The sequence below is a fragment of the Pseudorca crassidens genome, chromosome 9, assembly GCF_039906515.1.
Source record: "Pseudorca crassidens isolate mPseCra1 chromosome 9, mPseCra1.hap1, whole genome shotgun sequence".
NCBI classification, from domain to species: Eukaryota; Metazoa; Chordata; class Mammalia; order Artiodactyla; family Delphinidae; genus Pseudorca; species Pseudorca crassidens.
This window is the reverse complement of record NC_090304.1, coordinates 48,062,056-48,086,976: the sequence shown is the minus strand read 5'-3', so window position 1 is coordinate 48,086,976 and position 24,921 is coordinate 48,062,056. Positions and strand designations below refer to the sequence as shown.

Below are 24,921 nucleotides of genomic sequence, written 5' to 3'. Positions count from 1 at the left end.
GTAATGAGACTAAAAAACAAAAATAAACAAATGGGACCTAATGAAACTTCAAAGCTTTTGCGTAGCAAAGGAAACCATAAACAAGACAAAAAGATGACCCTCAGAGTGGGAGAAAATATTTGCAAATGAAGTAACTGACAAAGGATTAATCTCCAAAATATACAAACCACTCGTGCAGCTCAATATTAAAAAAACAAGCAACCCAATCAAAAATGGGCAGAAAACCTAAATAGACATTTCTCCAAAGAAGACATACAGATGGCCAACAAACACGAAAAGATGCTTAACATCACTAATCATTAGAGAAATGCAAATCAAAACTACAATGAGGTATCACCTCACACAGGTCAGAATGGACATCAGCAGAATGGCCATCATCAAAAAATCTACAATCAATCAATGCTGGAGAGGGTGTGGAGAAAAGGGAACCCTCCTACACTGTTGGTGGGAAAGTAAACTGATACAACCACTATGGAAACCAGTATGGAGGTTCCTTAAAAAACTAAAAATAGAACTACCATATGACCCAGCAATCCCACTACTGGGCATATATACCCTGAGAAAACCATAATTCAAAGAGTCATGTACTACAATGTTCATTGCAGCTCTATTTACAATAGCCAGGACATGGAAGCAACCTAAGTGTCCATCGACAGATGAATGGATAAAGAAGATGTGGCACATATACACAATGGAATATTACTCAGCCATAAAAAGAAACAAAATTGAGTTATTTGTAATGAGGTGGATGGACCTAGAGTCTGTCATACAGAGTGAAGTCAGAAAGAGAAAAACAAATACCGTATGCTAACACATATATATGAATCTAAAAAAATTTTTTAAAAAGGTCATGAAGAACCTAGGGGCAGGACGGGAATAAAGACTCAGACATAGAGAATGGACTTGAAGACACAGGGAGGGGGAAGGGTAATCTGGGACAAAGTGAGAGAGTGGCATGGACTTATATATACTACCAAATGTAAAATAGATAGCTAGTGGGACGCAGCTGCATAGCACAGGGAGATCAGCTCGGTGCTTTGTGACCACCTGGAGGGGTGGGATAGGGAGGGTGAGAGGGAGACGCAAGAGGGAGGCGATATGGGGATATATGTATATGTATAGCTGATTCACTTTGTTAAAAAGCAGAAACTAACACACCACTGTAAAACAATTATACTCCAATTAAGATGTTAAAAATAAATAAAGAGTTTACATATATAAAAATATTTTATTACCTTATTTTGATAATGCAAACATTTGAAAATTATCAATAATTTCTTTAAAGTTTGAAAATACATTTAGCCTTAAGAAGTGAAATATAGCAATGTATTGATATAAACATAGTATACTCTGTGTGTAGGAAACCAAATTATCTGTCAAGGAAAACACAGTATGTTTATTGCCATCTGCCTAGATAAGTAAAATAATATATAAATCAAGTAATTGATAGAAAAATGAAATAGCCAAAGATATTCCCTCAAATGTATTGGGGAAAGAATATGTTTGCTCAGCTATTTGGGTCCTTCCTTTGGAATGAAGGGACGTATTAATTTAAGTATGTACCTTATAACTCAACTTGAACTTAATATAATTTTTATTAGCACTATATGGTTGTTTAATGTGGGAGCTAGAAGTATACATCACTGGACTATAAAATAGGAAACTCATTTGGCTATCTTATATGTCACTATGATGGTCTAGCGTGTGTCAGCCTGCTTACACTGTGACATCCCAGTTGAGACTGAAGCACCCTGATATGTTTGCCTACATGTACTATAATGGCCCCATATATGCCATATCAGCCCAAAGTATGTCACTGTGTGTGTGCCATGCCAGTCCATTACATGCTGTGACAGTGCCATATTATCCGTCTGCCTGCACAGTGACAACCAAGTATTTATATGACAGCACAGCATATATTAGCTTGTATACACCTTGAGACCATTTTACATTGTGAAGGACCAATGTGCCTCAGTCTCACACACTGTGACGCTCTCGTAATTGCTGTAACAGCCCAGAGTATGTCCGGATGTATGTATCATGACAACCAACCAACATAAACTGTGATAGTTCAGGATCTATCAGCCAGCATGCACTATGACAGCCTTCTGCCTTGAGAGCTCCGTATGTGCCATGACAGCCTTGTAAGAACCACAGTAGCCATTTTACACGGGGGCAGCAGGCATTTTGTGTCAGTCTCCATGTTTCATGACTGTCCAGGAGATGTTATAACATCTTAGCAGACCAATATGCAACTTGACAGCCCGGCAAGTGTCAGCCTGTCTGTATTCTAAGAGTCCATATACACTGTGACAGTACATGGTTCATCAGCCTGAATGTTCCATTACAGACACTGCATACTATAACAGCTCAGCACAAGACATTCTGTGTGTGCAATGACGAATACAGACTGTGACCAAACAATGTGCGGAAGTCTGCATGGACCAGGACAGTCAGTACATAATGTGACAGCTTATGATGACGTCAAGCCTTTCATTCTAGCGATGCAATTTGGTGTGGCATCCACATGGATGTACATGCATGCACATGCTTAATTTACCTACGCTGGTTCTAGCTGCATTTCTTTCCATTGCATTGGCTTATGTTTTAGATTACTTGCTTCCTCCTCCGATTCCTTTCAAGTGGTTGTGTCTTATTTTCCATAACATCTCTCAGCATTTGCCTTCCTCATTCCAGAAGGCTGCAACAGCCTATTGATCAGCCATCTCTTAAATTCTCCTTTTGAACTAAGGTCCAGTGTAACTAAGTAAATAATTAAGGTCATTTTGGGGCTGCCAAATTTTACACGCTAACTTCCTTTCTCCTCCTTTGGTTGTCTACAACTACAGTCATCACCATCATCATCGCACACACACACATGCATATAATTGCACATACATCACATCTTTAAAAACCCTCCAAGGTTTCCTAGTGCTAAAGAAATGACTTAGCATCACTGCCACCACCTCACACGTTTTCCTTCAAATTTTCTTCACAGCCCACTTTATATTACACTTTGCTTCATCCTGTGAACAACGCTTTGCACTTTCCCACCTCTGGACCTTGGTTTGCCCTATGCCCTCTTGGTACAGCATACATCTCTGGAAATCTCCTTAAAATTTCGGATCCTTCACTCTTTTTGCCCAGTTTTCCCTTTTTATTGACTCAAATATCTGAATATCTGACAGTCAGGGAAATAGTATTTCGCTAAAAGAATAGAGCTCACATTAAGCACTTGGTTCTAATTGCAAGGGATTTTAGAGCTGTATTAGTCCACCACAATTTCTTCTGATAGGTAGTACCCCACTCCATCTCCATCTTCAGGTTTAAAAGGGAAGATTTGTCTATTTGAATATACCTATTAACCAGGCAATATTCTGAGAGGCATGCATGATTTAATAAGATGATTTTCATTAGCTTGTAGGAAGAAAACGAGTGGGCCACACCTACTCCAAATCACTGGAATCAGTTTTTACAACCTCCCTACCCTTTGGAAGAAATCATTATTATTCACAAGTATTGTGTATAACCAGTATTTTATTTAGGTGATATAATTTTAAAAAATCTGTAGTGTTGCTAGTAGTGTTGCTAGTATTGTAATCAAGGGCTCATAATTTTATGAAGTTCAGACTCTAATAGTAATTATATTTTGGTGGCCATCATTAATGAGAGCTTTTCATCTTCTATGTATTTTGTACGTTGTAGAGATTATGCTGCATATACAATTCTGTATCCTGTTTTTTTTAAGTAAATTTACTTATTTATTTCTTTTTAGCTGCGTTGGGTCTTCGTTGCTGCTCGCGGGCTTTCTCTAGTTGCGGTGAGCGAGGGCTACTCTTCATTGTGGTGCACGGGCTTCTCATTGCGGTGGCTTCTCTTGTTGCAGAGCACGGGCTCTAGGCGCACAGGCTTCAGTAGTTGTGGCTTGCGGGCTCTAGAGCACAGGCTCAGTAGTTGTGGCGCACGGGCTTAGTTGCTTTGTGGCATGTGGGATCTTCTTGGACCAGGGCTCGAACCCGTGTCCCTTGCATTGGCAGGTGGATTCTTAACCACTGCGCCACCAGGAAAGCCCTCAAATAGTAATTTTTAATGTTCTATTCAGCATACTAATAAATTAAAATTTCAGCTGTACCATATAACAGCTCTTTGACTGTGGGCCAGGGAGTATATCTAAGCCTTAGTTTCTTCATTTGTAACATAAAAAAGTTGATAATACCTATTTGAGTATTGTGAGAATTAAATGAGATCATTTATTCACTCAACAAATATTGAATACCTGCTACATGCCAATGTGGTTCTTAGTTCTGGAGATATATTGATAAACAAAATAAGAAAAAAATCCCTGCTCTAAAGAAACTTGCATTTCTAATATACAGTAATGATTACAGTACATTAAAAGTGCTATGGAGACACAGAAGGTTAAGAGAGACTGTGAGTTGTGGGGTAGAGGCAAGGGAATTTATCATTGAGAAAGTAACATTTCAGCAAAGTCTGGAAAAATGCATTGCGCTACATCAAACACCTGCAGGGAGAGTGCTCCAAATGTGGGGACCAGCCTTTACAATGCCCTTAAGGTCAAGGAACCTGAAGCATGTGCAAGGAATGGCAAGGAGAGCAGTGTGGATCGAGAAGAGTGGATAGGAGGGAAGGTAGGAGATGAAATCATAGAGGAAACAGAGGCCTAGATCATGTGGGGTGATATTAGTCATTGTAAGGATCTTGGCTTTAATCTGAATGAGATAAAAGACTATTGGAGATTTTTGAGTGGGGGGTGACATGGTCTCATCTAAATTTTAATAGACATACATTGGCTACTTTGTTGAGAATGAATAATAGAGGAACAAGTGTAGAAGCAGGGAGACCAGTTAGAAAGCTTATCCATTTGAGAGATGATTATAAAAGTGAATGTAGAGAGAAGTGGTCAGAGTCCAGATGTATCTTGAACACAGAGCTCAAAGTATTTACTGGTGAAAGATGTGAAATATAAGAGAAAGAGGAGGATAAATGATGACTGCGAAGTTTTTGGCTTAAGCAATGGGAAGGATGCCATTAGCTGGGATGGTCTAGAGTACAGTGAAGCAGAATGGGGCTGGGCAAGAGCAGAACCTCAGTTTTAGACACGATAAATTTGAAGTGCCTGTTCGACACTCAAGTGTAGATGTTGAGAAAGCAATTGGATATATGAGTCTGGAGTTCAGGGGAGAGACATGAATTTAGGAGTTGTCCTTTTATAGATGATATTTAAAGCCATGAGACAAGTCCCCAAGGGAGGGAGTGTAAATAGAGAAAAGAAGTCTGAACTGAGCTCTGAGCTACTCCAGCATTATGAAATCAAGACTGGAGGAAGAACCAACACAGGATGCTAAACAATGGTCAGTAGGAGTGGAGAGAAACCAGGAGACTGAAGTAATATTGGAAGCCAAGTGTCCAATACTACTGATTAGTCAAGTAACACGGGGATGTGGAATTAAGTTTGGATCAAATGGATTTTAAATATGCAGTTAAACTTTGGATTATTGGATTTAGCAATGAAAGTGGAGTGGTAGAGGCAGTCTGAGTCTGAGAAAAAATAGAAAGAGAACTATATGTAGCAAGTGTATACAACTCAAATTTTTTTTTCCTGTGAGGGGACCAGAAAAAGTGCATAGTAGCCGGAAACAGAAGTAGGGTTAAGAGAGGTTTTTTTAATAGGGGAAAGAATAGTATTGATATGTTCACAGGCTGATAAGGAAATTCCAGAAGAGAGGGAAATTGTTTCAGGAGCAAAAGAGAAGAATTGCAAGAGTGATGTCCTTGAGTGACAAGAAGGAATGCTATCTTCCACATCTAGTGGTGTTTGAGCTCTGCTCATACAGGCTCCCAAGAGCAGATCATGAGCACCTCTTCCCGACTCCAAGTTCGGTGACACCATGTTGGTAGCTTGAAATAGGCCATAGTGGAACTATTTACACCACAGAAACCAGTGGATGCTACAAATCTGGGCTTTTTTCCCCAGGAGAGTAGGATGTTAAACATTTATGAGCGTGCCACTGAATCCATCAGTGGAGCAGATGGCCTTAAATAAGCACAGGAAGTATTCATCTATACAAGAGAAAGAAGGAAATGAATCAAGATGCAGACTCTGGTAGATGGAGAGATGTTTGTAACATGCTTGTCCCAGTGACTAGCACACAGTGATTAATTATTATGTTTCTCACTTCATTCAATCATACCACATTGCCTCTAGCTTCAACAATGCTCCCAGGCTATGTGGCAGAACACTATGTCTTTGAAAGGAGGAAGGTAAAGTATTCAGTCTCTGTGGACTAAGACTTTAAGCTCATTGACTCACTAATTTATTCATTCAATAAACATCTATTGAGTAGCTATTATTTGCTCCAAATTATGTCTTAGATTCAATTTAATAAATCCAATAAATATTTAATAAGAAATGACAATAAGCAAAATATTTTAGTGGGTATAATGAAAGACAAAAGATGCAATGCATCCTAGAAAAAAAAAGATTAAATTTATACTTAAGTTCTGAAACAAATAAGTATGTGTTGTATGCTGTAAACATATAAAACAAATCAATAGTCAAATGCTTATGGCAGAAATAAGTCTGTTATATATAATTTTGTGAATTTAAGGCATAGGTTAAGCATCACTTATAAATATGCATTTTAGTTTTTAATAATTCACTGAGAATCTAATTCTATCCAATTTGGGAACAGGAACTGCTAAAGAAATCTAGGAGTCAGTAGAAAGTTTAACACCTGTTATTTTCTAATCCTTATCCTATTGGACTTGTCTGTAGCACATTTCCTATTTCATTCCATTTTTGAAGCTCTCCCACTTGGTTTCTATAATCACATCATATTTTGGTTCTTCTATATCACTGACCTCTGTTTTGAAGCAAAAAGGGTCTTCTTTCTCTGCCCTCTTGTATTATTTTTTGTATCCCAAGAATATGGCCTTTCTTTCATTTTTTTTTTAACATCTTTATTGGAGTATAATTGCTTTACAATGGTGCGTTAGTTTCTGCTTTATAACAAAGTGAATCAGTTATACATATACATATATCCCCATATCTCCTCCCTCTTGTATCTCCCTCCCACCCTCCCTATCCCACCCCTCTAGGTGGTCACAAAGCACCGAGCTGATCTCCCTGTGCTGTGCGGCTGCTTCCCACTAGCTATCTATTTTACATTGGTAGTATATATAAGTCCATGCCACTCTCTCACTTCGTCCCAGCTTACCCTTCCCCCTCCCCATGTCCTCAAGTCCATTCTCTACGTCTACGTCTTTATTCCTGTCCTGCCCCTAGGTTCTTCATAACCTTTTTTTTTTTTTATTTAGATTCCATACGTATGTGTTAACATACGGTGTTTGTTTTTCTCTTTCTGACTTCACTCTGTATGACAGACTCTAGGTCCATCCACCTCACTACAAATAACTCAATTTCACTTCTTTTTATGGCTGAGTAATATTCCATTGTATATATGTGCCACATCTTCTTTATCTATTCATCTGTCCATGGGCACTTAGGTTGCTTCCATGTCCTGGCTATTGTAAATAGAGCTGCAATGAACATTGTGGTACATGACTCGTTTTGAATTATGGTTTTCTCAGGGTATATGCCCAGTAGTGGGATTGCTGGGTCGTATGGTAGTCTTATTTTTAGTTTTTTAAGGAACCTCCATACTCTTCTCCAGAATATGGCCTTTCTTGACCTCTTTCCTCTGAATGATGTTCCTGGGAAATCATATCTATGCAATTACAGTTTCCAGTATTATCTATATTCAGACAAATAATCGCTGTGTTTTCCACTTTGTAAATATCCTGTGCTGTACAGCTGCACATCCCAACCAGCCACTTGAAATCTCCCTCAAGATGTTTCTTAGACATCTTAAACTCAATACATTCACCTCCTGGGAACCAAGGAATTACCTGAATTCCTCCTCTCTCTCCCTGCTATACCTGCTCAGACATCCAGTTTTGTTAACTTCTCCCTTTAATATTCCTTGTCCCTGCTAATTTGTTACTTCAATAATTATTATTTTTACTTGGGTTATTGCTAATATTTTCCTATTTTGTTTACCTATTTGCAATTCTTTTTCCTTTTTATGAGAATTGTATTTCTAAGATATTGATCTGATCAGGTTACATTCCTTCTTAAAATTCTGCAACTGTATCTATCCTAAGGATATAGTGTAATTTTAAAACAAATGTACATGCATTACGATATGTTAATCATGACATGATATTAGTGAAGAATGGAAATGACATAAATTTTCAACAATAAGGGGATGGGTAAGTTGACTATAATATATCCATTGAATGGAATATCCAGCCACCAACAGTAATAATTTTCCAGGAAACTAGAGAAGACTGAATCTAAGGGATGCATATTGGAGCTAGTGCCAATTTATTTCCTCATTTTTTCTACAACCCACACAGCCTTATTCTGACTTAATACTACAAGAAACTTGCTTCATGCTCGTGGAGGTCACATGCAACTTCATTAGATCTCAGAAACTCTGAAAATTTTATCCCAGCAGCTTCATAAACTCACCAAACTTTTGTACCTGTTGCTCTTGCTTTATTCATCACTGATTTTTGTCTCCTGGACCCATACCCCAGATTTAATATTCGATTCTAGTCCCAATGGATTTTAACAAATTTAGGAGAGATCTTTCTGGCTGTCTTCAGAGTTCACGTTCCCACATGGGCTTTATGTATGCCTTTGTTTTTTGTGCCCTCTGCCCCTATTTTTTTGAGTAAAGATTTCCTTGTTCCAGCCCCTAGTTCTATATAATAGAATACATCTTCAGAATTTATACATGAAATTCTGAATTCCCAGTCTTCCATCACTCACTCAAGGCAATTGATGAGAAATGGTCACTGTGCTACCCCTGCAAAAGGGAATGCAGCACAATTATATGAAAAAATGAAGTTACACAGACAGGAAACTGCGGTCTATCACTGCACAATTGACAACTATGAAGTTTAAATTCATGGTAGAGTATTCACAAGAACTGCAAGAAGAGGTATTCCTGACCCTTCCTCAGTCTCCTTCCTAAGATTGATTTGAGGTGGATGAGTTGGAGGGAGGGGAAGGGATGTCCATAAGAAGTACCCAGACTTTCTCCTGCATAAGCAACCTATAGTTTGTAGAAGCCCTGAAAGAAAAGCCTTTCTTGCCAGCTGTTTATCTGAGGAGAATGAATAAGTGGGTGGTCTACATCTCCAGTAAAGGGGAGTTCCTTTTAATGGGTTGCCCAGTATTCTGAAACTCAAAGTGTAATATAGTTGACATCCTATATTCTCTACATCCTGTATGAATCCTGTATATCCTAAATACCCTATATTCAGGACATACTGAATGCTGATAAAAATAAACATTTCTCTCTGGCAGGGTGAAGAAGATGGAGCCTTCTTATATCCCAACATTTATCTTGCTGATTTAACATCTAGAAAGAAACCTCTCTCTATTCATTTTTTTTCGTGGTGATAGACTATGATACCACATAAGGGAAGGGAAGTTGTGTGTTTTTTTTAAATTGATGTATGGTTGATTTACAATATTATATTAGTCTCAGGTGTATAGCACAGTGATTCAGTATTTTTGCATATTATACTCCATTATAAGTTATTACAAGTTAATGGCTGTAATTCCTAGTGCTATACAACATACCCTTGTTGCTTATCTATTTTATACATAGTAGTTTGTGTCTGTTAATCCCCTACCCTGAATTTGTCCCTTCCCCCTTTCCCTCTTCCATTTAGTAACCACGTTTGTTTTCTGTATCTATAGGTCTGTTTCTGTTTTTCATATACATTCATTTGTATTATTTTTTAGATTCCACATTTAAGTGATATCATACAGTATTTGTTTTTCCCTGTCTATTTCACTAAGTATAATATTCTCTAAGTCCATCCACATTGCTGCAAATGGCAGAATTTCATTCTTTTTATGGCTGAGTTAATATGCCATTGTATACGTGTGTATGTGTGTTTATATACATACATATATATATATTATATATATATACCACATCTCTTAATACATTCATATGTTGATGGGCATTTGAGCTGCTTCCATGTCTCGGCTATTATAAATAGTGCTGCTGTGAACATTGGGGTGCATGTATCTTTTCAAATTAGAGTTTTTATTTTTTTCCAGATATATACCCAGGAGTAGAATTGCTGGATCATATGGTAGTTCTGTTTTGGGTTTTTTTTAGGAACCACCACACTGTTTTCCATTGTGGCTGCGCCAGTTTACATTCCCACCGGGAATGTACAAGGGCTCCCTTTGGGAAGATGTATTCTATTCACCACTGTGTCCCCAAAGGCTAGCATAGCATCTGCCACATAGGTGTTCAGAGCTATTTGTTGAGGGAATGAAGTAATGAGTGTCTCTTTGCTCCAGGGCCTGTGTCCTATTCCTAGAATGTTATTACATGTGTGAAGGTTTCTATCTCTGCACAGAGACAGGTATATTCTTCCCTGATTGTAGCATTTCCCAGGTAATATTATTAAATCTAGCCATCTGATTCTCCGTGCTGCCAGGATACCAATCACCTCTTCAGTCTCCTATGATAGAGCTTGTTTTCATCAAGTTACCAGTGATCTCCTAGTGGCTAAATCAAACTATTTTATCAGATCTTTCTATAACACATTACCCTAATCCTCCTTCTTGAGATCTTCTCATGCTCTAACTACATCTCTGAATTTCATATTCAAAAATATATGCCCCAGTCCAGATCTCTCTTGTAAGTTGAATCCCAAATATCCAGTTAACTGTCCAAGAAGGATCTCAAATTCATTGTGTCCAAAATTTGGTTTATAGTCATCCCCTCCAACAAGCTCCTTGTCCTGCATTTGTCATCTTGGTTAATTAGCTAGATTAATTAAATCGTATTTGTTCCCCTTTTCTCAATTAATTTTTAGGTTCTGTAACCTATTTCAAGTTTTCTACTGGTTTCCTTAATTTAAATAAACATTTTGAAGCTTTGTTTTTTCCTGGTGGTGTTAATAATAAAATATTAATTATGTGTCTGCTCTTTTGATGATGTAATAATAATAGCAATGATGATGATAGATAATATTCATTAAGCACCTACTATATGATAAATATTCTTCTTAGCTCTTTATATGTACTAATTTATTTATTTTTCACAACAACCTTATGAAGCATATGCTATTATCAATCCTATTATACTGAGGAGGAAATCAAGGCACAAGATAAATAATTTGCTCTTGATTATAATAGCTAGAAAGTGATAGAAGTAGCAGTTAAGCTTAACAGTTTGCACTCTTGAATTTAGTCTTACACTGTTATTCATTTTTTCTTACATTATGTCCTTTCTATTTCAAGAATTCTTAACAAATCCCACATATTTCAGGACCATAGTACCAACTGTTATTTAGATTGAATAACCACTAGTCTCATTGATTGCTACTGTTTCCCATATACTAAATTTTCACCATCTTGAGATCTTTATGCTAATGCAATTTTCATTTGACTAGAGTACTTTTATGAGTATCTTTTTTTTTCAGAAAGAAAATATGGATGCAATACTTTCTAAGTGCTTGCATGTCTAAAAATTCCTTGCCATCACAAATGAACAAAATTTGGTTGGATGTGGTAATACAGAATTACCACCTCTTTTCCTTAAAAATCAGCAGATATTGCTCCATTAATACTGTATATCCACTATTATATATGAAGATATTAGTGCCAGTCTGATTATTTTTCTTTTTTTTTTTTTGCGGTACGCGGGCCTCTCACTGTTGTGGCCTCTCCCGTTGTGGAGCACAGGCTCCGGACGCGCAGGCTCAGCGGCCATGGCTCACGGGCCCAGCCGTTCCGCTGCGTGTGGGATCTTCCCAGACCGGGGCACGAACCCGTGTCCCCTGCATCGGCAGGCGGACTCTCAACCACTGCACCACCAGGGAAGCCCTGATTACTTTTCTTTTTAGATAACTAATCTTTTCTCTATGGAAGCTTTTAGAACTTTATCTCTTGATTCCAAAATGTCACCAGGTAGGTATTTTTTTCAATAATCTTGGTCAGTATTTGGTTTTTCAGTGGAGAGAAATTTTCTTCCAGTTCAACTTTTATTGCCATTTCTTCTTTATCAGCCCTTTTCTCTCCTTTCAGTCCTCTCATTGTTCAAATTGCAGCACCTAGGTTTATCCTCCATGAGTTTTCTCATAATTTTCCTTTGTCTTTTTGCTCTGCATTATGGAAGGATTATTTCAATAATTAAGTTCTTTAATTTAATGTTTGGTAGCATACACTCTTCTGTTCATTGCCTCTATTGAATTTTTCATTTTGGCAAGTACGATTTTTGTATTGAAAAAACACTTTGTTATTGCCCAATTGCTCTTTAGTATGGCAGCTAGCCGTGTTTTATCAGTGCAATATCTCATCAACGGAGAATAGGATTTAGAATTCTTTAAAGTTTTCTCCTATTCTCTTACATTAACTGTTTTTAAAATTTTTGACCTATTTTCCCTGGTTATTCAGTCTATTTTGAAGTACTGATTTGTTTTATTTGCCCCATGATTTTCCCCTCTTGAAGAGTTACATAGTTTTTTTTTTCCTTTCCACTGGAGTGAGTTCCTTCAAATCCTATGTAATTCTGACATCTGTAGACCTAAAGAAGCAGTTGGATTTATTTCCTAAAAGATCATAGAAGAGAGGTAGGCAGGCCTTCCCAGGTAAGACAGATAGATGCATAGATCTTCAACTTAGGTGAGTGAAGAGGTAAATGATTTAAGACCCCTCAGCTGATATAAGTGACTGTGGGAATTTCATCCAATGGGCATGTTAATTCCTTGTGTTAAAAAACAACACAGAGTAAATTTTAAACTGATTGGCTTTATTCATCAATTTATGAATTGGGCAGCATCCCATCTAGCAACTAGGAGGGCACTCGGAAGGGCTGTACAAAATGGGAGGTTTTTATAGGAAGAAGTGGGGAGCAAAGGAGCTATTAGCAAAAGAAAAAGAAAGAAAGAAAGAAGGAAGGAAGGAAGGAAGAAAAGAAAGAAAGGAAGGAAGGAAGGAAAGAAGGAAGGAAGGAAGGAAAGAAAAGGAAGGAAGGATTATTTTTAGGCCAGGACTTTTTTTTTTTTTTTTTGGTGGGGAGTGGGCACGGAGGGAGGCCAGGGAATGGCAAGGGTTTTATCGTGCAGATTGCGTCTTCTCCCTCTGAGGAGATGGAAAGGGCCTAGTGACAGATTGCCTCATTGGTGCAGACCAGAAAATTCCAGACTGGTTGATTAAGATTGCATTTCTGGTGAAGGTTGAAATTGCAGGTAGGTTAGGTACTAAATCTTGGTTTGGTATCTTGGGCCTGTGGTTTTTCTCTTTAACACTGGAAGGTTATAAAAGAGGAAGATACCACAAATATTACTGCCAAGCAGGACCCTGTGATCTAGGCAAGCAGCTGTGGGTGGTTTGGGCTCATAGCTTTGTCTATTCCCAGGACAGTGGGGTGGCTACACTCAAGTAGCATGAGCTGGAGAAAGCCAAGAGCTGCCACCTGACTGGCTTCTACTTGCATGAAGTGACTAGTGGCAGACGGGAGGCATGTCACTGCCCTTTAGTCCATCCTCCTGTGGACATGTTTTTATGAACCTGATGTTTCTCGCCGCAGGGATGTTGGTTTGGTCTCTCTCCGTTTTCCAATGATAAGAATTTGGCTGTGTTTTCCCTTCAACATTTGTTGCATTGTGTCAGTAGCAAATTGAATTTTGGTTCCTGTCTTCTCAGAATTGTAAATATCCTTTACACTTTACTTTTCCTAACTTCAATTTTGAAGTGATGGTGGTACATTTCTTTATCTCTAGGAATTGACCATAGTCTCCATTCATCTTCATCCCTCCAATAATATGGGCCACATAAGGCTCGACTGGCCCTCACCTCTATAGTTCTTTTCCTTGGACAGTGTGGTCAGATGAGAAATGCTATGGAAACATAACTCACTTCTGAAAAAGTCTCCATATATGAGAAAAGATGTTTCAACTGCATCAGCAGAAGCAAGACATGGTGGTATGAGGAACATGATAGATTCTGGAAATTACAAAAGATCTGGCAGGTCTACAGTGGAGTGTGGAAGAGAGAAGGCTAGCGAGCTGGGGAAGGGCCAGATAATGAGGTTTTTTAAGATGCCGTGACAAAGAGTTTGAACATTATCCAGAAGACAGTTAGAAGTTTAAAGCTTTTAAGGAAGGGAGCAATAAGATTAGATGTGTGTTTTAAGCAGCTCATTCTGGTAGCAGTGTGGCAAATAAATTGGATGAGGGGAGAGTGGAGTGAGGAAACCCATTAAGAAGCTATTAAATAGGTTTAGGTGAGAATTTATGAGGCTTCTACTAGGGCCAGTAGCAATGCGGAGAATAGTGGAGAGATTCAAAAGCCACTTAGCAAGTAGAATCAACAGACTTGGTATTTGATTGGACGTGGAGTAAGAAGACAAGCCAGAGCCTACGATGGCTTGATGATAGAAGTGTCTCGTGATACCATTACTTGAGGCTGGGAATATAGGAGGAGAATTGGGTTTATCAAAAAAGAGGACACATTGTGTGTAACTTGTCTAAGATATTTGAACGTAAATGTCCAAATATGTCCAGTATGTATACCCACACATCACACAAACATAGCAAAATTGTTCACTAAGGATATATGAGCCAGATTTAAAAATATGGACAGATACCAACAGCCTATGCTTGATTGGTAAAGAAAGAATAATACTGACAAATACAACCTGGGGGTTATTACTCTAGTCTGAATATTATTTTGGTGCTTTAGGGTTAGACAGAAGAGAGGAATCTAGAATCTCAGAGTTAAGATTAGGTAGACAGCATTTGAAGAGAATATGAGGTCAGAAAAATGTGGGGGAAGGAGAGAAGTGTAACATAAAGGCATCTTCTAGAGATGTCCAACAAGTTGAGGACAAAAAGATGTCCTTTGACTCTGACAATTAGAGGTTACTGAAATTCTAATTAAAGGGAAGGAAAGCCAAAGGGTACAGGAGTGTTCCACTCTCTTTCCTGAGTTGCGTTTGACTTTGATGAGTCACCTTTTGAACAGGTTTTGTAGGAAGAACCTGAGATTAGAAGGAAGTCTATGAGAAGAAAAACTGTGGTTGCTTATTGCTGGAAATGAATAGAGCCAAACTCCTGGAGGGGAGAGAAGGGATGAAGCAAATCATGTCCCGCAGAGCAGGTTTAGGCATATGAACTAAGTTGCCTCAGTGTTGTGAGAAGTCCACCAGACCTGTGCATCAGAAGGGCTGGGCAAGGCTGGGGGACCTGAATAGGCTTGAGTAGGGGAACCTAGAAGGAGGAAGGGTGGATGCAGTAGTTGCTGAGGTCTAGCATATAGATCCCTCTCCCAGCAGCAAGGCACTCATTCTTCTAGTCGTCAGAAGGTTGGCTGCTGGCTGCTCATGGCTGAGTCCGTCTGCAGAAATTGTCCTTGTTGAAGGGTATGCTCCCTCCCCAGGGACAGCCTGGATTCAACGGCTGGTTGATGTGAAGATATCAGAACCTACTCTGCATGGGTCAATTCAGGACACCTCTGAGGGGTTGTCCCAACTTCAGAGCTCCCATAAGATTGGCTGTAACCTCAGTGCAACCACATACCACTTTAACCTCTTCCTTAGCAGAGTCCAGTTTCTCTTACTTGTTTATAGGTATTGTTCTCAAGAACAGTCTTTAATGAACCTGCTGCATCACATCTTGGTTGCAGTGTCTGTTTCTGGAGAACGCAACCTAAAATAATGAGGAAATATGTTTTAATCGGCTTTATGCCTCCCAGATTTGGATCCAACTAGCAGGAACAGAGTTTTGATTTCATTGTTTAGAGGACTGATCGAAACACTCAACAATGAGAAGTTAACATGACATAGTTCTACAGAAGTGGTTCTCAGTTGGGAGCAGAGGTTAGAGATGCAGAGGGCATATCCTATAGCTGTGCCCGTCTGTGACCTTGATACCTTTCTTCCCCAAATTCTGACATCCCACACTGACCCCCAACACCTCCTTGAGAAACACTAATACCATGGAACTGTCCGCTCATTGGGGTGGACTTGTCCCTGGCGGGTCACTGAATTGGAAAACCTATCGGTGAGACAAGGTAGTCACTAGAGGAGAGGGGAAGGGCAGAAGAGAGCCATTTTGGTTTTGCTTTTTTAAGGGAAGTACTTTAGTATATTTCCATTCTGGATGAAAAAGACCAGTTGAGAGAGAGAAGTTGTGATTACAGGAGAAAGAAGAAATAATTAATAGAAGGACCACTTTGCCTGAAAAGACCCTCTACCAACCAAGACCTGTAAAATTTTCTCTAGTAGTTTCATCTCCACACTCATAATGCTGAACTCTTTTTTTTTAAAACATCTTTATTGGAGTATAATTGCTCTACAATGTTGTGTTAGTTTCTGCTGTATAACAAAGTGAACTCTTTTTCTGCATCTTTAGAATTAGAGTTCCCATTTCCAAACCCCCAAACCCCTAAGATTGGAGGTTGGTGATATTTGATAGAGACTTCCAATGTTCTTCTTTTTTTTTAATAGCAAAGAGAAAATAGCCTTAGGTATTACATATTTTATGGCTTTTAAAAAATTGAGGTACAATTAACATATAACATTATATTAGTTTCAGGTGCACAACAGTGATTTAGTATTTGTATACATTGCAAATGATCACCACGATAAGTCTAGTTAACATCTGTCACCATACATAGTTACAAAAACTATTTTCTTGTGTTGAGGACTTTTAAGATCTATCCTCAGCAATTTTCAAATATGCAATACAGTATTATTAACTATGCCATACATTACATCCCCATCACTTATTTATTTTACAACTGGAAGTTCGTACCTTTTGACCCTCTTCACCCATTTTCCCCACCGAGTGTTTTCCTGACCCATTTCTAAATGGCCTGGTCACCCTGGCTCTCAACTGCTGGAGGTCGTCATGAGACTGGCAGTTTCAGCCTCTTTGGGAGATCTGTTGATGACTCACTGTACTTCTTGCTTACAGCTTTCCTGATGGTCTGGGTAGTTTTGCAGTGACCATCCTTCTCCTTGAATCAAAATCCAAAAGTTAATAAGTCCCTTCATATCTAACAGCTGATATAAGCTATAATTATGATGAAACAGAGCTGGAAGTGCAGGTAAATGTTCTTACCACAGAAGGAAGCTTATGTTTACGAGTGGGCGTGTGATAAGGCTTCATTGAAATTAGAAATCACTCCTGGATGTTGACACCTCTCTCTTGAGTTTCAGCAGGAGAATAAATTGGATGAGAGTAAAGGGACAGGACATGTAAGAGGAGGAAAAAAAATTTTTAAGATGTCTGACAAGTCACAGGTTGCAGGTTGACTTTTTTTAAACTGCTTTGGGGGCTGAAGGCAAATTTCCCTGGTAAGAAATGATTGCCATACAGGATCGGCTGGGGGGCTCTTAGTCAGATACGACCTGAGTGCAACACTCTTCACGGGTCATAAATATGACTATACGCAGGAACTGATCATTAGAAAAATGATTAAGGCTGTTATTAACCCATTACTCAATTACTTTAAAATGTGGCTAGAAATGAGGCAATTATGAGTTCACAGTTTTAATTGGCATTTGAAATCACAGAGGGTGAATTGATGAGCAGCAGCTGCTGTGACATTTTGCCTGGTGATGAGCTACTAAGGAAGCTGCTGTAGAGCAATACTCTATAATCTCTCTTTTCACAGCATGGCCGCACTCAGGGAGGGCGGATGCTTCCCCTGGGAGAATAAAGGAACACTCACACTTCCATTTGACTAGAGAGCCATGAAGTCAGGATCAGGCCAAAGCATGCAGCCCTGGTAGAAAGTAGGAGGAAAGCTGTGTGTTGGTCTTTCCCATAGTGGATACTGGATGTCAAGCTGCATCCAGGGAACGTGGGATGATAGTGGGTATGACTGAGTTCAGAATGAAACTTCTGGGACAAGTGGGTTCTTAGCCAGGAAGGCACAGGATAAATACCAGTGATACAGCCTTCAGAGTCCTCTTGCTTGTTTGGAGTAGGTGGGCTCACCACTCAAGACACCCTCTGTTCCTCATTCATGTGTTCAGAGGCATCTTGGTGTCTTTTGATCATGTGTCCGTTAGCCCTGTGATAGGAAGTTAAAGTGCTCAAGGAAGTGGCTCCCGGCAGTGAATTTTGCAGAGTTTTCTTTCTACAAAGAGATGTCTTTATGATATTAAATATATTCTAATATTGTTATGCATATCTTTCTGTTCTCCTCATAGATGTCTTTCATCATACTATTTGAAACAGGAGGAACAATTTTTATCATGTCACAGCTATAGAGAGTTAGTTTTCTCATGTTCAGTAACTGAGGCAAAATGGTAAGTTTTTCCCCAAAAGACTACAGTTATACTTTTCTTTTAGCCAAAAAAGACTGGTTTTTATGGGAAAGTATAGAATATGGAAAGAAGCATGGCAGAAAAGAGAAGAGGGCATAGAGAAGAATGACAGAAGGAATAGAGAAAAGGGTCAAACAAAGAAACAGAGGAGAATAAGAGAAAGATAGTAGAAAGCTTATGAGGTGTACTACCTGAAAATCTCAAGGATTTAGAAGCAGGGACATCTGTCTCCCTGTCCCCATGTGTGGTGGTTAATTTTATGTATCAATTTGACTGGGCCATAGGGTGCCCAGACCTTTGGTCAAACATTATTCTGGGTGCATCTGTGAGAGTGTTTCTGGGTGAGGTTAACATTTGAATTGTTAGACTGAGTAAAGCAAATTACTCTCCTCAGTGTGGGTGGGCCTCATCTAATCAGTTGAAAGCCTGAATAGTACAAAATGACTGAGTAAGAAGTAATGCCCCTTGCTTGACTACTTGATCTGGTCTTTAACAGCCTTAGAACCCAGACTGAAACATTAGCTCTTCTTGGGTCTTGAGCCCGCTGGCTTTTGGACTGGAACTTACTCCATTGGCTCTCTTGGTTCTCAGACACTCAGACTCAGGGTTAGCTATGGAAACACAACCAATAGGAGACATACATAAAGATATATATATAGAGAGAGAGACATGCTTCTTTCCAATGGCATATATTCTGACATGCTTCTTTCCAATGGGATATATAGAGAATAGAATAGAATATATAATTATGATAATTTTAATAACTAATTATATTATAATATTTAATATAAGAAATTAGAGCACATGATTATGGAGGCTAAGAAGTCCCAACATTGGCAGTCAGCAAGATGGAGACCCAGGAGAGATGTGCAATTCCAGTCTGACTCTAACTGCATAGAAACAGTCAATGTATAGTAGGAGAAAATGAGCCCCAAACAGAGTAGCAGAACTAAAAAGTGAGGAGGTGTTATAGGAGGAGGAGGAGAAATCTAGTTAAATTATTTAAGATGCTGGGTTCAGCCATGCCTGAAGGAACCATTAACCCCTGGATTTTCCAGGTATATGAGCCAATGTGCTTCATTTTGGTTTAAGGTAGTTTGACTTGAGGTTCTGTTATTTGTAATGTAAATCATTCTGATTAATACAAAAACTGGCACAGAGGTTGGAGTGTTACGATTGACAGACTTGTAATTGTAGAACTAGCAAAGAGCTTGGGCATTGGATAGTAAGGCCCCTTGCTGAGAAGTTGATGATCTTAGTTGAGTGGTTGTCAAACAGTTCAATTGCTGTCTACTGGGTCTTTAACTCAGATTCTGTGTCTACCATGGAGGGGAAGAGAGGCGTGACATAATCATAAATCTTTTGAAAATGCAAAATCTTAATTACCTGCCTCTGCAATGTCAGGGAAGTGGCAAAAAGTGGGAAATACAAATGGGATCTGAGACATTTAGGTTATCTTGTGGGATTTATGCTTCCTTTCTTAAGATGGGAAGAAAGGTTGCCTTTTCCTAAGGATGGGAAATATCCTTAGGATCTCTTTCTTAAAAGACTGTGCTTTTTCCTAAGAAATTTTATTTAAAGATATGGAAAAACACAAAGGAATAATATGACAAATACCAGTTCTCCACAACCCAGAATTAATGGTGGCTAATTGCTTACAGACACAGGTAATCTATATATAGTTTAAAAATTTTATTTATTGTAGAGTATTTCATAACGATTATAAACATAAGTTTTATTTGTCTGTTTCCTTTATAATAGGCATTTATGTTAGCTTTATAGTGTCATAAACAATGGACTAATCACTTTCATTATATATGTTTTGTGGTACATATATGTGAGAATACTTTCTAGTTTGTACATCTTGAAGTGGACTGCTGGATCAGAAAATTTGCATAGTTTTAATGTTGCTAGCTGCTACCAACTGTTTTCCAAAATTGTTATGCCAATTTACATTCTTACCAGTGAAGTATGAGAATTCCATTGTCCCCCAATTTTTGCAAATAATTGATATTGTCGGACTTTTTAGTGTTTGCATATTTGATGAGAGAAAATGGCATTATGTTGTTCCTTTACTTTGCGTTTTTCAGAGTCCAAATAAGGTTGAACATCTTTTTCCTGTTTATTGCCCATCCAGATCTCTTCTATGGTTATGACCCGTGACGATTTTTCTGTGTTTCTCTTCTTGTGTGCAGTTCTCTATATATTCTGCATAGGAATCCTTTGTTTGGATGGTGGTTGTAGGAAATATAGGCTTTGACCCAATCTGCCTCTGTTTGAATTCTGATTTGTCACTAACCCAGTAAATTACTTATTTACTCTATGCTTCAGTTTTATTATCTGTAAACTAGAGATAATGATAGTTTCTTATTCACTGTGTTATCATGAAGATTTATTGAATTAATAGCTATAAAAGGGATTTAGAATATTGCTTGATAACTTGTCAGAATGCAGAGGAGTAAAAACAAAGAGAAAAATACAAAGAACTCACATTCTTTCCAGTTTTTTTACAGCAGCAGAAACAAGACAACAACTAGTAGGTCAATAAATTATCCTAGTACACACTTTATGGTATTCTTGCTGGGTTCCTTAACTTGTCAGGTACCCCTTTGCCTGTGCCTGTTTTGTGTACCATTCAAGCTTCTATACATCTTCACAAATTTAGCATAAATAGTGTGTATTTAAGAGAATTTATGAGATGATCTCTCCTGTGGTTCCCAATGCTTCTTGAACAAACCTTGAACATAACCCTTAGCTCACAGCATTGTAATATTCTCTACACTCTCTTCAACCTTGTTAGGGACAGAAGGGTAAAGATTGCCTCATTCATCTCAATATCCCTGGTGGCTGGTATCGTTACTGCCACTTAAAAGGGATTCAATAAATGTTGACTGACTGCCTGACAAAAGCTGTTTCCAACTGGAGGAAAAATATGCTTTAAAATCTTGCCCAGCTAATCAGTAATTAAAAGGGCAGTAGCACTAATAAAGGTTAATTTTGGAATAATTTATTAAATATATTTTCATAAATTTTAAAGTTTCATTTGGAAATCTAGTACACATAGATTATGTGTATTGAGCGCTGATGCACACACACACACACACTATATTGTAGAAATAACTGCAAAATCTTGGGGGAAAATGTAGTTTACTGCAGCTCTTCCTAGAACTCATCTTAGAGCTTATTTAAAAGAAACAATTCATTCCTTTAGGGACCTCAGCACAGAACTCTGCTAAACTGAGTTCCTGGGCTGATAACACAGCAGAGAGAAAGGAAGGTGTCATTTGGCAATTTAGCTGCTGCTGATGACACAGTCATCTTTCAGAAAAAAAAGTTAGCTCCAGGGAAGGGCTGCCTATGAGAGCAAAAGGATAGGAAGTTAAGAGAATTGGTTGCTAAGTTTTCTTTGCAGGAAAGCAAGCCAATTTTTTTTTTTTGGCTGAGTATAAGAAAAATGCCCCCTATTTATTCTGACTGAGATAATACTAGAAAAGGAAAGCCTGAAAACCAGAAATTCAAATCTTGAGAGGCACAAGGACTGCAGGTCATTGGGGGAAGGAAGCATGCCTACTTTATTCATCCTTTGTATACTGAGGACTTGACACAGTGTCTGCCAGTAGTAGACATTTGGTAAATATTTGTTCAGTGAATATATGAATGAGTGTCTCCTGGATTTTAGAAGTATTGCCTTATCCTTCATCCCAAAATTAAATTGTAAAAATATAATATTGGATGAAGGTAGCCAAAAGGTACAAACTTCCAGTTGTAAGTTAAAGGAATACTAGGGATGCAATGTACAACATGGTAAATGTAGTTGACACTGCTGTGTGTTATATGTGAATGTTGTCAAGGGAGTAAACCCTAAGAGTTCTCTTCACAAGGAAAACATGTTTTTTTCATTTTATTTTGTACCTATATGAGATGATGGATATTCACTAAACTTGTAGTAACCATTTTATTATGATGTATGTAAGTCAAATCATTATGCTGTATACCCTAAACTTATACAGTGCTGTATGTCAATTATATCTAGTAAAACTGGAAGGAAAAATATATAATATTCTCATAAAAATGTAGTATTTTCAAAATTGCAAAAAAAAAAATAAAGAGAATAAGAGAAATACAGTCATAATCCACCATAAAGAAAAAATTGTTTTGAATATTTTCCCATAGTCATTTTTATGTATGCACATGTTAGTGTTTGCATGTGTGTGTGTGCACGGATATACACAAATTTATGATTATGCTTTGTAAGCAATTTTTCATTCTAATTTTTCATTTGCATTGTAAATATTTTTCAGTGTTATTAATTTCTTTGAGAATATGATTTATAATTGCTAAAAATATATTATTATTACCTATCAATATGTAATGCCTCTTCCCTATTGTTAGATAAACTGTTTTTATTTCGTTTTATTAATTTTTATTAATTTATTAATTTATTTTTTAATTAATTTTTTATTGGAGTATAGTTGCTTTACAATGTTGTGTTAATTTCTGCTGTACAGCAAAGTGCGTCAGGTATACAGATACAGGTATCCACTCTTTTTTTAGATTTCCTTCCCATTAAGGTCACCACAGAGCAATGAGTAGAGTTCCCTGTGCTATACAGCAGGTTCCTGTTAGTTATCTATTTTATATATGTATATATTTATATATGTCAATCCCAATCTCCCGATTCATCCCACCCCCTTTACCCCCCTAAACTAATTTTAAATAGCTTCTATTTTAAAAATATAAATTCCAATTAATAAGGTTACTTTTTAGTCAAAGGACATTAATATTTAACTATTTTGGTATACTTTTCCAAAATTATTTTCCAAACAGGATCCTTTCCTCCCCCATCTCTCCTCCCCCTTGGCAACCACAAGTCTGTTCTATCTGTGAGTCTGTTTTTGTTTTGTAGATATGTTCATTTGTGTCATATTTTAGATTCCACGTATAAGTGATATCACATGGTATTACTCTTTCTCTTTCTGACTTACTTCACTTAGTATGATAATCTCTGGGTCCATCCATGTTGCTGCAAATGACATTATTTCATTCTTTTTAATGGCTGAGTAATATTCCATTGTGTTTATATACCACATCTTTATCCATTCATCTGTCAAGAAGACTAAGTCTGTCTGCGAATAATTTCCCAGGCTGTCAAATTTATTTTAATTCTATTTTATGGTAACTTACAGGAAACAAATTTTAAATTTTTAAAGTAATTAAATCAACTGTTTTTTGTTTGCTTTTTGCTTTGTGATTTCTTCTATGTCTTTCATTCTTAGAAAAAGTTTCCTCTTCCTAGGGTTTACAAAATGCTCATTTACAGTTTATTCTAGCTTAGTTTAGTTCACTTTGGTTTAGTTTTATTTTGTCTTAATTTTAAGCACATCACTAAGTCATTTCAATCTAGCTTTATTTTTCCCCAAATACCTCACCGATTGTTCCAGCATCATTTATTGAATACTCTTCCTTTTACGTACTGATTTATGATGGAAATTTAACTATATATTAAATTCTTACAAAAGAATGTAATTCTTACATTCTTCGTTGATCAAACTGTCAATTCTTGCCATAGATACACAGCATCTTGATCACTGAAGGCTTATTGTAGGCTTTGTTATCTTGTAAGACAAGTCTCTCGTCATTGCTCTTTCCATCTCATTTTATTTTATCTTTCTAGAACTTTTGTACTATTCAAAGCTATATACTTTAAAAAATGAACTATATTATCACTTTGTCAAGTAAAACTTAGAAGAACTGGAGAAAAATTGCATTGGAGTCACATTAAACCTTTAAATTATTTGAAAAGAATTAAATAATTACCTTTATAATATTTAGTATTCTCATTCAGGAACATGGTATATCTCTCCATTTATTCTCCTATTATATCTCTCCATATATTTTCTAATTCTCTTCCTATAGATAACACGCAGTCCTCTAAATTGTTTTTCACTGATTTCTTATTAGAGTTATTTATAAATTTTCCTAATTATTTTTGATGACAGAATAAAATAATTTCACCACTATAATTTGTCTAGATTACTGCTGGTGAAAAGAAGCAACTAGTCATATTTTATGTTTATCTTTGCATCTGGACATTTTCCTAACTTTTCTAATTAGTTTGAATGATTTTTGTTAAAATTTCTTGGGACTTCTAGATCAACAAACCAATAATTTGTAAAATATTTTTCTCCTTACTTTAATAATTGTAGCTTATTTCCATTAGCTTTATTATTATTTTGCAAATTTACTAAGTAGTGTTAAATAATAATGAAGACATTAGGGTTTCTCTGGTGGCGCAGTGGTTGAGAGTCTGCCTGCCGATGCAGGGCACACGGGTTCATGCCCCCGTCAGGGAAGATCCCACATTCCGCGGAGCGGCTAGGCCTGTGAGTCATGGCAGCTGGGCCTGCGCGTCCGGAGCCTGTGCTCCTCAACAGGAGAGGCCACAACAGTGAGAGGCCTGTGTACTGAAAAAAAAAAAAAAAAAAAAAAAGAAGACATTAAAGGTAATTTTTTTGTTCCT

The 24,921-nt window shown here is 37.6% G+C and overlaps 1 long non-coding RNA gene across 1 annotated transcript in view; it reads left to right on the top strand.

The window, feature by feature from the left end:
- The window catches only part of LOC137231293 (uncharacterized), a 92,724-nt gene that overhangs the window by 42,437 nt on the left and 25,366 nt on the right, over positions 1 to 24,921 (top strand). The window contains exon 2 of the long non-coding RNA XR_010946448.1: positions 18,285 to 18,383. This is a non-coding gene — a long non-coding RNA (uncharacterized lncRNA). The remainder of the gene's footprint in view (positions 1 to 18,284; positions 18,384 to 24,921) is intronic.